The 12882-nt window shown below is 40.3% G+C and overlaps 1 protein-coding gene across 13 annotated transcripts in view; it reads right to left on the minus strand.

The window, feature by feature from the left end:
• LOC109031500 (SH3 and cysteine-rich domain-containing protein) overlaps positions 1 to 11120 on the minus strand; it is a 319664-nt gene extending 308544 nt beyond the window's left edge. For 4 of the 13 annotated variants that reach the window (XM_072299792.1, XM_072299800.1, XM_072299794.1 and 1 more), the window contains exon 1: positions 10767 to 11115. The gene's annotated coding sequence lies outside the window, so the exon portion shown is untranslated. Of the gene's footprint in view, positions 1 to 10766 lie in introns of all 13 variants that reach the window. The other 9 variants (XM_072299791.1, XM_072299789.1, XM_072299795.1 and 6 more) reach the window with 6 other exon arrangements.
• Positions 11121 to 12882: the final 1762 nt, after the last annotated feature.

Here is a 12882-nt window from a genome sequence, read left to right on the forward strand (position 1 = left end):
AATTCAGAGAAGTTATGAAAAAAAATCTACCGCTATATTTTTGTGAAACAGTTTAATTATCGTTTGAGTCAGTTTTACAACCTTGGAACGGATCTACGTTCCTTCGCACGGGAAACGACGAATTCGTCGTCTACCTGACATAAGAGCGTAACTGCACTCTGCAATGAGCCGCGTTCTCCATACAATTAACTGTTCTTCCGGGCTCATCTCAATGTGTAGTTACGCCCTTATGTCAGCCAAGCGACGAATTATCATCACAACCCTGTCAACTAACCTAACGATGACCGATGATCTATTCCAAAGAGCCCGATGGAAGGTGACGTTCGATTTTCCTCCGATTGCGTGCGATGAGTGGATGACGTCACGCCGAAACCTTACGTGTCCTTGAAACGGGGCGGCTAATAAATGGCGATACGTCACGACACAAGTTGATTCGGAACCGTCGCCATCGACGATTTTTTAGCGGTCGTTGGCAGCGCCGATCGCGGGAAAGCGCCCGAATAATTTATGTCCGTCGAAACTTCCTCAATAAGATCCGGGGATTGACGGGCCCTCGCCCCGGCCCCGATAAATCATCAGTGGCGTGTCAAGCTTTGCGATGAATCGGTTGGCCCGTCATTTAAACCTATGGAGAAGGGTCGATTATCGTTGAGGAACTTCATAATCGATTCTTTACCATAGCCTCAAATGAAGAAATATCGATAGCTGATCGATAATTTTGGTGTGCTAGACGAACACCTTAATAATCGATTCTTTATCGTAGCGTCAAATGAGGAGATATCGAAAGTTGATCGATAGATTGATTGTCTGAGTGTGCTAGACGAGCACTTTAATAATCGATTCTTTATCATAGATTCAAATTAGGACTTATCGAAAGTCGATAATCCACGCTTTGCCAATGCGAATCATTAATCAAATCAGCGCTGGGTCTGCGAGACAAATATCGATTTCGGTAAACACGGCTGAAATAGATGCACGCGCAAATAGTTTGGGTAGGAGGGGGGTTTAATTTAACTGGGGGTGTCAGGTTGGGGAGGTTGCATCTCAAATGGGGTTTTTTCGAGTTTGACTGATGTGCTCCTGTTCCTCCTGGTTTCTTATGATGTTTCTGTCGATCCTGATTTTAGTGCGTTATTGCCCTTACTTGTTATCCACATTTTGTTTTGCGTTGACTATTTGGATGGATTTAACAGGGAGCAATGTAATTACGTCTCACGTAATATAGGTCCTTTTAGCATAGATCCGTCTTATTATCATTCATGGTAACTAGAATAGAAAATTAGAGATAGAAATAAAAATCATCAGATTTACATTTAACACAATTAATCGATCAGTGGGATTATTTGGACGGACTTGCCTAACGGTCTAATTTCCTCTCATGTTCAATGTATTTGACAGATAATCAAATAAAATAACGCTTGGAAACTTTCTGTGAACATAGCCTGGTGTATGGAGGGTTAACGCTTTCAATTTCAATTCAGAATGGAGCTTTTTCATCTGTCAAAAATTTGCGATTTAGGTTCTTATTCTTGTTTAAAATATCGCAAGAAACCCGATAGTACCACTGACTTTCCCTAGAATCAACTTCAAATCTCAAAAAAATCTTTCAAAGTTGAGGCCGTGATGGAAAAAATAGATCACGCTACCATGCAAAGATAGGGAGCAAATACATTGGCACGGTTGCCACTTGGTTTGGCAACTCCAAAACTGAAAACAAGGCAACCCTGATGAATTACTGGCTCAAAATTTTTGCATAGAGATTTTGTCTTCATATAGAGGTGGGCTCTGTAGGGGTATAGCGTGGGATATCTCCCCGTTACGGCCTCTACTTTGAGAGCTTTTTTAAGTTTTGAGCTGATTTTAGAGAAAATCATAGTTGTACCATCGTAATATCGTGTTTCTGGCGAAATTTTACCATAAAATCAGAACCTACATGGCAAATACCTGACACATACAGAGCTCCATTTTGATTATCCCCCGTTGAAAAAATAAAGCATGGAAGTAAATTAGACAATGTTTGATGTGCTAAGGCTGGTTCTCTTCAAATCCTTTCATTAGTGAAAAACAAAAGAAATATACCCTCGAACAGACAACAAATGTTGCATGGAGGATATTTTCGCCACCCTTCGCTCAGTCTCACACCTCATCAAATCGGATTACGTATCACGAACAGCTTCAAGCAAGGCGATTCTGTCACTAGGCTAACAATTTCGTCACCGTTTCCGACACTGGCAAGTGTGTCATCAATAGGTTACTGATCTACCATACTAGGTCACCTTTGGACGTACCTAAATCTTGGGTGATATCAATTCACCTATACCTATACCATTTGATGAGATGACATCGGAACAGTTGATGTGACATCAGGTATAATTTTTGGTGACGTTACCTCATCTATTCGGAAAAGTCACCGCCCCTCAATTTCAGTGAGTTTATCAGTTTTAACAGGGGATGACGATGCGAGGTACTCTTATACTCCACGGAAAACAGTATGATAAGTTCAATGGACCACTAGACAAGGTGCGAATTATGTTATCGGACTCACCATGGTCTATCAACCTTGGTCTATAATAAAAATTTTTCACGTTAGATCCGATGAGATATACTCTTGAAAACCACAGACAATGTTTTGTTATTTTCTCTTAGAGACTTGAACGTCACGGGAACGCCCAACTGGAGCTTTTCCTGTGGGCTAGACACTCCCTAATTTTCTAGGGTTATTTCGGAGCGACGATCGTCTCAGAAATGAAATGTCAGTGCACTTGAAATAAAATCCAACAACATCAAAACGAAAACCTACTTTTAGATTGAATGCCAGACTTTATTTCGAGCCGGACAGGGGTGACCGCACCCGCCCCTCACGCAATTAGGGGGTCCTATATTATTTATTCCGGGACCCGCGACGAAAGCGACCCGAAGTAATCAGGGCTCCTGAGAATCGTGAGGGGGCGTAAGTAAAACCTTTTCTTGGTAGAAATCGGGGGCGCCCGTGAAAGTTAGTAGTCCCAATTTTCCTGACGAGAGGCCTTGAAGAAAAAGTGTTTTGACGCTCGCCCGCGGGGGAAAGTTCCCGAAGCTTTTTTCCTTTCTTTTTTTGTGAAGACCACTCGCTCGTCATTATTGATTCAGGTGGGCTCCTCTAACGTAAGGGCGAACTTCTATTCCCACATGAGCCGCAGAAAGCATCAGGTCATATGGAGGACAGGGTTCATGCGGAAGCTGAGATACGCTCCTTTCGTCGGAGGAGAAACGAAATGAAGGCTTCCGTTCTTGTGGTTGCGGATTGTTAGTGTGGTGGGAGGAGTTGGTCTTTTCTTCGCGACAATGGAATCAGTCGTTGTTAAAATCGCCGCCGCTCATTATTTGATGAGCTATAGAATGTAAGCAGTCTTCCAGATATTAAGGCTCATCAAGGAATGAACTTGTTAGATTGTAATACTATACATACAGCTAGGATTTTGGAAACGCATTGACGTTTGCAGTGGCTTAGAACTCTGAAAATATGTCAGATAGGGAGGTATAGAGGAGAGGAAGAGAAGAACAGGAGAGGAGAAAAGGGAGAGAACAGAACAGAACAGCGTTTTTAGAAAACGCTCATTAAATCACGTGCTGTAAGTGCGCCTTCATTTTCATCCGATACTGTGCAACACCTCGGTGCCGGAATAGTTGCACAAAGCGCCGTGACGGATTTTACGTAGCCCGTTCATTGAACTTACCCGTGCGATTTGTACGCGTTTAAAGCCCAAGCTTGTTTTTATGGTATTGTGCGGAACTGCTGGTTTTCTAGTTCCATTGGAGAGCAAGAAAAATTGTCCTTGACCTTACAGGAAACTTCCTCCAATGGAAGCACTAAATCATTGATATTTTTGAAAATTATATTCACTTCGAAGGCGACTCTTGAGTAAATGGCACGCTTTTCACTTTTGTACTGATGTATTATTTTCGTTACGGTGCTTTTTATTTGCAGAGAAAAGCTAGTTTTCATAATGAGGACTGTTATTTCTTGGGGGCAATCAACTATTCACAATTTTCCTTTTTTTTTTAGAAAAAAATCCCGTCGGCACGAGTTTTGAAGATGGTGCAATCAGGATATTTTGCAATTTAGCAGGAATTCAATTTTTTCATGTATTGGAACCGATTTGAAACCGGGAAGCTGAACTTTCGACTTTTTTTTAGCATACAATTGAGCCGCACCCTCTTGTAACGTCGACCAATTCGATGGAGTGCGGGGAGGGGATGGCGGATAGATAAGGGAGTGCCCTAATGCGACTGTCTTCACTCTTATCTGTTGAGTTGACGATTTATCCGTTATCGATTAGGCGAAGAGGAGAGCTTTCGGATTCAACCGCACAGGTACATCAGCGTGCTTTGCGATTTATCGATTGATCTGCCATTTAAACTTATGGAGAAGAATCAATTAATAGGATGCTCGCAACGAACACCTAAATAATCGATTCTTTAACATAGCTTCAAATGGGGAAATAGCAGGAATCGATCATTCATGCCTCGCCACTGACAATGTGAGCCATTGTGAGCGAAATTCATGAAAAGTGTTAGAAACACGGAAGTAACTACACTAATTTAGAGCTTACGCGGAGAAAAAACTTCAGTAAATACGAATGTATCTCAGGTAAAAACTTTTGTTGACAGGACTGGTATGCAGCTAACATGGAGCACCCAATTTTTCGGTCCAGACTACTGGAGTTTTTAGTCGTACAAACGGTTTTTTCGTTCAGATTATTAATGTCTTCGGTGAGAAGTACGAGATCTGACAAGAACGTCAATTACCTTATTTCCTAACTTCTCTATGGATAGCACCCACTCGCTTCTACCAATAGGATCGCTCCGTCTATCGCTGTGTCTATCGCTGTGTCTATCACGTCTGCAGATGCCTCAGATGAACTTAAAATTTTGGTCGATTTAACTAAAAATTTGGTCAATCAACCAAGATATTTTGATTGATCCAATCGAACAAAAAGTAACTCAAAGCAGCTATGAAGCATTTTGAAATGTGCACCAAAGTAATCGGTCTTCACGATAGTGAAATAGATAGTGAAGGGCGAAGAATGTGAGGTTTATGACACTTATAATTAAAGGAAAGGGAAGGTGCGGGCTGCGGGGAGGGGGAAGTGGAGGTGGTGGACGAAATAATTCGAATTGACCTGTTGCTCCGGTTTCTCAAGACCCTTTTCGTTCGCGATGAGCTCCACGATGAGGATCAGCTGAACAAAAAGTAAAGCGTGAGGACAAAGACTTGTCTCGCATAGTTTATGATCTTCCCGCTTGCCAGATCTCCTGGAAATAAAAAATAACTGTCGACTGAGACCCTCGGGTGACAAAATCCCCGACACGAATCAAACAATTAAAAAGTCCCCGTTTTTGGATCCGATGGATTGGTTTACTCTCGGTAAGATCATCCGAAACGATCTTTATGGTCAACCGAATTTGTAGTTAAATCCATTAACGGATCCAGCAAATTGACAACATTGCTTTTTTCTCCATTTAAACCTATGGAAATGTATCGATTTTTGGAGGGACCAGTGGCTCCGACGAGAAGCGATTGTTTAACATAAGCTTAAATTGGCAAAATCCGGTTGCCTTTCTGGTTCCGCTTCTGGTTAAATCAACCGAAATATCAGATAACTCCATAAAATATTGACGGCCAAAGTGCAAAAGCACGTATCTCCGTTTGCGATGTCGCAGACTTAATTTTTTGAGAACTTCCTTGATTTCTTTTCATATTAGCCGAATATTCCATGGAAATTTCAAGCTTAATAGTTGACTTTGTTTCTCCTTAAAAAAATGAAGGAGGATCAGAAATTTTGAAGCACCGCAATAAAGATATGTCGTTTTGCACCTTAGTCATCGATACCTGGTTTAAAAAAGCGTTAATTGACATCGTTTACACTCGTGTTTCTCGTCAATTGTGATTAGTTGCGCGATGTTCAAAAAGCTAACGCAGTGGATTATCAACTATAAGCTCTAGATTTGACCATAGCCATCTTTGTCTAGTTTTTATGGGTTTAGGGTTTGCCAATTAAAAGATTTGGTTTATTCGACCAGGTTATTTGTTCAACAGGATATACAAAGAGGAGATTAACCGGAGGATAGTTTTACTGTGTATTCTACATCTAGTATTAACACGAAGTTCCGGTTACTTTTTCGGACTGTTTGGTCAAAGCTAACTCGATCCAAAACGGGGTCCAGATTTTCGGCTTGTAAATGGCGTTGTCACACTTTTTGGTGGATACGGATGGGGGAGATACTATTCCTTTGATCCTTTTCTATCAGTTGAGGCAATCACTAAAGCTGTATTGGTTGTATAATTAGGTAGCCCAATTAACTCCAAACCCTGGGCGTGCATTTCATTCCTCACCGCACCCTGAGAGGGTCGTTTTGGTAAAAAAAAAAGGAAAGAAAAAAAAGAGGAGGAAAAACTCTGGGACAGTTTGACAATTTAAAAACAGCAAGTTACTTTGAATTACAGTTCCTGTCCATTGTGAAAAATATTATGGATAGTTAATACCAAATATGTCTATAAATCAAAGCATATTAGTTAAGGAGCGTAAATTGACGATGAGATGTGTAAAACCTTAATATCTCTTTGAAGAATTTTTAAATTTTCCCACATGACCTGCACCTTGATGATGACACGGTCCAAGTATTGCCTATTTGGGGGGGGGGGGGGAGTTACAAAACACAAATTTAATACCGATTTCAAAGAGCAGCGCTTTCGATACCTCACAGAAATTCTAGGTCAACTCTATATAAAGCGTTGACAGTTTTTTTTCCCCTTGTATTTTTTGTACCTTACGAAATCACTCCAAGATTTCGTGCGAGAGGAACAGTGCGAGCAGTATAAAGATTAAAAGAGCAGAAATGATCGTTAGTCAAACAAATTTTTTCTTTTCTCTATTTTTTTTGTAATTTTCCTTTTATTTGAGTATTTTATTTTTCACACACGGAACAATTTTTCCTCCGCCTCGCCATCCGGGGCAGCGGTGACCCTTCAACGCCTGTTTGCACAGCCCCGGGTCCACCAGAGGAAACTTTTGACGTATGACGCTTGACGGAAGGTCAGAGAGGGTTCCGGTGTTTCCCGGTCTTTTTACACTTGTCGTGCGTTTCTCTGGAAACGAGTTGAAACGAGCGCCGAGCGTGCTGTCACCGGCAGATAAGCTGCTCGGAATCGGGTAAACTCAGATCCTGTCAGAGAGCTGTGTAACTGATCGTGGCCGGCCACAGGATAAAAAAGTAGAAAGATTGAAAAGCCTTTTTTCATCTTTTTTTACCTTAATTGGACGTATTTCTGTTAAAAGGAACTATATTACACGCAACCCCTAAACGCATAGTTCCTTTCAGCATGAACATGTTCAATTGTTGAAAGGTTGAATCTAGCGTCTGATCACATTGGTTGATTGTTTTACTGATACCAGGACTTTGAGCCTAATATGACTTACTTTTATTGAAGTATGTGGGGGGGGGGGGGGGTGAAAGAATTATGATGAGCAAAAAAAACATTTTGGTTTAGTGTAGCCCTATTCTTTCCAATAAAATCCGTCCGAAGAACATCTCCCTACGTTCAGTCATAACCCAGATATCGCGCTTTGAAGAACTCGGTTTTTGACGTCATCCACCGCGGTAGTGACACCCTTGGTTTCTTCCACCTTGCTTTCATCAGTCAGAAAGACACATATTTGCTCTGGATGCTCAATATAAAACTCAGATGAAAGCAAGGCGCAAGAAACCAAGGGTGTCACTACCGCGGTGGATGACGTCAAAAACCGAGTTATTCTGATCGCGGTATATATGTTGATACTGAACGTAGTAAGATGTTATTTGTACAGATCTTATTATTTTTAGCTAATCTACAAGAACAAAGCATCAAAGCACGATTCTATAACCAGCGTAACTGACCCATTAACGTCCTTAAAGTATGTACTCGAAAATGTTGACTCCATGGGAGGATTAGTGTATCATCGCAACGGTTTAATGATATTTTTGAATTTTGCGAAAGCGCGCTGAAAAACTTCTGTTGGGCGAAAGTTTTTACTGAGCAACTGAAACAAAATCAAATACTCTCAAACAGGAGTTGAACGTATTATTCCGATTCATTTCACTCGAAACACCCTGGAATATACTTCCGCTTGGCTCTCTTCTTACGTTTTATGAGATTGTTTCTCTTTCGGTCGCCTCATGTGTAAACGCAATACGGATCTTGGCTGTTGATAACCTTGTTGCTGTGAAAATTGAGTCGGACTTTGAAATGCTTCCAATGAATAAAAGATGATCCCTCATCAGGAACAGCAGCTTCGCTTCAGTATGAACTTTTGTTTCTCGCACATGGCGATAGTGGTCGTGGACAAACACTAATACAAATATTATATAGCTACTTCCCTGAATAAAAAAAAAAAAAAAAAACCCGAAAAACTTCAAAATTGATTTATTTTTGATATTTCGGGAGTGTTTTTGAGTTTTTTTGCTCAGTGATGCCTTCAATGTCATCCCAATCAAAATTTATCATTTAGAAAGTTTGCACTTCAAAAAGCTTAGCTTTCGAAGGAAACCATTGAAAGTTTCGGTCCGACCATTTGCACGAAGGTGGAAAAAAATCATAAGTCCCTTAAAAATACAGCCATACCAACTGCATTAATACAAAAATGTACTCGACTAACCGCGAAGCATTCTTTGGTATGAAAAAGAGAGTTTTACAGCGAAAACTTTTGCAGAAATCATTTCACTGAAAAAACCTTCGTGAACTGAGGTTCTTTTCTTTTTAAACTGTCACGTATAAATATCTAAATTAAACTTGATTGTATATCGCACATCTTCATCAGCTTCTTCAAAAACAAACTCAGAAGCCCCTTAAAAAGCTCCTCTGAATATTTATATCATATTTTTGAAACACCGAGAAAAACAGAAAGACAAGAACAGGCGTAATTTACCGAAAGAGACGTGTGGCGTTACTTCCAGCTGCGTCCTGCATGAATTTATGCATTTCAGTAGTTTAGAATTTACCTGAGAATTTACAATCGTTATTTGCAGTAGGTGATAAGTACTCATAATTACAGGAACAGAACTTTCAAGAAACATATTTAAAGTAGTACTCAGCCGTGCTGAGGAAGAACGCCGTATGAATAATCGAGAGTTGCCAATTTCCTTCAATAAAATGTTTATTTTTAGGAAAGTTTTGATAATATTCCTCCTTGTAATTTTCATAAATCTACGGTGAAATTGCAAACAATGCAACATCATCTGCAAAATTGGAAGAAAAATATTCATACGTTCTACCAGGAAATTCTGTGTTTTATAAATTGAAAATTTGGCAACGCATGAAGGTTCATACGGCGTTTTTCCTTAGTACGGCAGTATTCGGCAGCCCGGGTTAGGACACTCTTTAAAGTAAGGAAGAGAGGGGCGAAAAGAGTAAAGTTTAAGAAAGAGGAAAGGAGAACTTTATTTGCTTCGATCTTTTTCTCCTCCCCCCTCCCTCTTATCCTCCTTTTTCATATTCGTCGTATATTCGGAAGACGAGAAATCTGGTCTAAAAGGACTCGAGTCTTGCCAGACCTGTGGAACTGGGGTTAATGATTAAAACCGCTCAACCCCCTTTGACCCCCTTGACCTTTATTCACCCTAAATTCTACATTTACCGGCTGAAAAATGTTGAACGATTTGAAAATGTAAACATGCTTGGCACAATTAAGTCGAGGCTCAATCATGTGTGTTTCCTGAAGAAGAAAGTCCGAATGGAGCCCAATCGTGAACAGAACTTGTTCATTTTTAAAAGAAATCAATTAACAAAAAATATTTTAATATTCTCCTTAAAAACGATCCAACTCCACACAATTTTAAAACCTCTTTTCATTAAAGAAAATGGTTTTTATAAAAAATAATGGATTACATGAATTTGCAGAATTTCTTAAAATTTTCCTTTGCCATGAAAATTTGAAGAAAAAAGTCGTATAGATTAGAAAACTTTACGGTTCTGTGATATATAGAGCGTCATTCCCCACCCCAATTGAAGTCGTATATTTTCGCAGATTAGATCATTTCATCACGATTTACTCAGCTTTTAGTCGGTCAGGGACTAAGGGTACCCTTGTAATCACCTCACGCAGTAATTAACAATTTAAATTATAGATAACCCGACTCTCAGCCATTTACAATTTATCCACAAATAACTTTATTTATTCATCGCAAAACAGGAAAAATTACTCGAGGACAACAAAGTAACACAAACAGAGAGAAAAATACTACTAACAGAGCGAACTAAACAAGGCAACAAAACCGCGTTCAAACGGTTACACACCAATACAAAATCAAAACAATAACATAATTCAAATTTCAATTTCAAAAAGGAACAAGCTCTAGGATCTAAGGATCCGCCCGAGACCCGTCTTTTGGTCTCTTTCAAAGGAAGATATTTTTATGAAAGTCTATCCTTGCATAAACATAATTTTCAACAATAATAATAAGAAAAAAAATATTTATTTTTTTTTTTTCAAAATAAGTAATTGAGCAAAGTACTCGAAAGAAACAAGAAATAAAACAAGAGAAAAGAAGGAATACAACTAGAGTGATTTCCTTACTTTCAACGTCCAAATGAATGTATAAACCACCACCCAAACATAATTTTTAACAATAATAATAAGCAAAAAAAATATTTATCTATTTTTCAAAATAAATAATTGAGCAAAATACTCGAAAGAAACAATAAATAAAACATGGGAAAAGTAGGAGTAAAATTAGAGTGATTTTCTTACTTTAAACGTCCAAATGAATGTATAAACCACCACCACCGAAGCGAGTCAATCACACGTGTAAAAGACGAATTCGGCGCGAAAGCGCCAAAAAATCCGATCACTCACACAGTCACGTGACCGAAACCTCGAAACTAAACTCGGTCGAAAATTAAGCAAAAACGCACCGGCGAAAGAACCGGAAATTCGCGGGGCGGGTTTCCCGATTCGGCGGGCTCCTCGCGAAGTATTTCCTCGCCGGTTTCAGCGGGGTCGTGGACGGGGGGGCCGCGAGGGGGGCGAGCGGGTGCGACTCATCGTGACCGCGCGCGGCCACCGAATGCCGCCGCCGCGGTCGGTGCCGGCCCCGGGTTGCGGCTGCGCGGCGCCCCGTGCGCCGGTGCCCGCGCCCGTCACTCACGGCAAATGCCAATTTCGTGACCTCTCCTCTTTACCCGGAATTTTTGCCCCACTTCCCGGTCAGCTCGAGCACCCCCGTTTTCACTTTCCGGAAGGGTCCCCGCGCGAGCGTTTCCGGGCGGGTGGGTCGTCGGTGAGAAAAATGTGGGGTGGTCGGTGAAAAAATTGGTGAGATTTTGTGGGAAAATTTAGCGAGATTTTTTGGGAAAAAATGGTGAGGGGGGGGATGGTGGTGGTGGGGGTGATTTTTTTGTAGGAAAAATTGGTGTGAAATTGGGTACAGTTGGTATAAAATTGGGTATAATTGGTGTGGAATTGGGTACAAACGGTGTGAAATTGAGTGCAATTGGTGAGAAATTGGGTACAATTGGTGCGAGATTGGGTACAATTGGGTAATTTTTTTGTAGGAAAAATTGGTGCGAAATTGGGTACAGTTGGTGTAAAATTGGGTATGATTGGTGTGGAATTGGGTACAAATGGTGTGAAATTGAGTGCAATTGGTGGGAAACTGGGTAAAATTGGTGTGAGCTTGGGTACAATTCTGCCGTGCTAAGGAAAAACACCGTATTAACCATCAGGCGTTGTCCTGTTTCCATCAACAAAATACCAATTTACTGGAAAAATGTTGAATATTTTTCTTCATAATTTGGAGATAATGTAAGTCACAAGCTAATCTGAATAGTCTGAAAATTTTACTGAAAAATATTTATAAATTTTCGCAATAATAGATGTTTTATCCAGGAAAATTGGCAACTCTCGAATGTTCATATGGCGTTCTTCCTTAGCACGGCAGAATACTTTACTAAGTATACTAAGTAATACTCCTACTTTACTAAGCATTCATTGTGAACTTCTGCACATTAGAATTTTACACATTGTAACTTTTAAAAATTAAAGTGGATGTTGCAAACAACAGAGTAGTTTACATCATTTATAATATGTTGTTTTGTTTTGTCTAATACCTATTGGTTCAGACCTGAAGGTTCGCCAACTCCCAGGGCTTCACCCTCTTGAGGCGTCTTGTTTCTGTGGTGTTAACTAATAGCAGGAGTGCCTCAGTATTTTAATGGCTATGGAGACGTTTTTCGTAATTAATGGCTAATTTATTAATATGTTGGGCCACAGTCTCCATGCCTAGATCTTTATGTATGTCTTTGTTTCTCTCATACCATCGTGCACCTGCAATTTCTCTCAGTACACGGTTTTGCATTCTTTGAATGATTTACATATTAGAGGTCAAATTGAATAATAAAAACATAAAATCACCACAGTCACTCATGGCTCACAAAAAATGAAATAGTTTCAGAAAAAACAGCAGTAACTGACATTACTCCTCCAGAGCACGGCCGGATTTACCTACTTGCCGCCCATGGGCCGCCTGTATTTTGCCGCCCTCTCCTCATTCGTTTTGAAACATCAATAAAAACCATCAAGTGAACGTGCCGGAGGGGAGGGGTGCATAAGACGCGTTTAATCGTGTTGAACACATTTTTTGCAAAAGCCCTGACAACACTACTAGCAAAAGTTAAGTTCCGTAAATCTATCCCTGTGTGATCAAGTCCTTCCATTTGTAAGAAATGAACGTCAATATTATGCACGAACAAACATAAATGTGGTTTAATAATTTTTACTTCCGCCGATGCGAACGCACAGTGTTTGACGCAATGCGTGAAGTATTCATGAAGTCTAGTAGGCGCTATGCGTTTCACGTCGACCGCAG

Source organism: Bemisia tabaci, chromosome 4 (genome assembly GCF_918797505.1).
Source record: "Bemisia tabaci chromosome 4, PGI_BMITA_v3".
Classification (NCBI taxonomy): Eukaryota; Metazoa; Arthropoda; class Insecta; order Hemiptera; family Aleyrodidae; genus Bemisia; species Bemisia tabaci.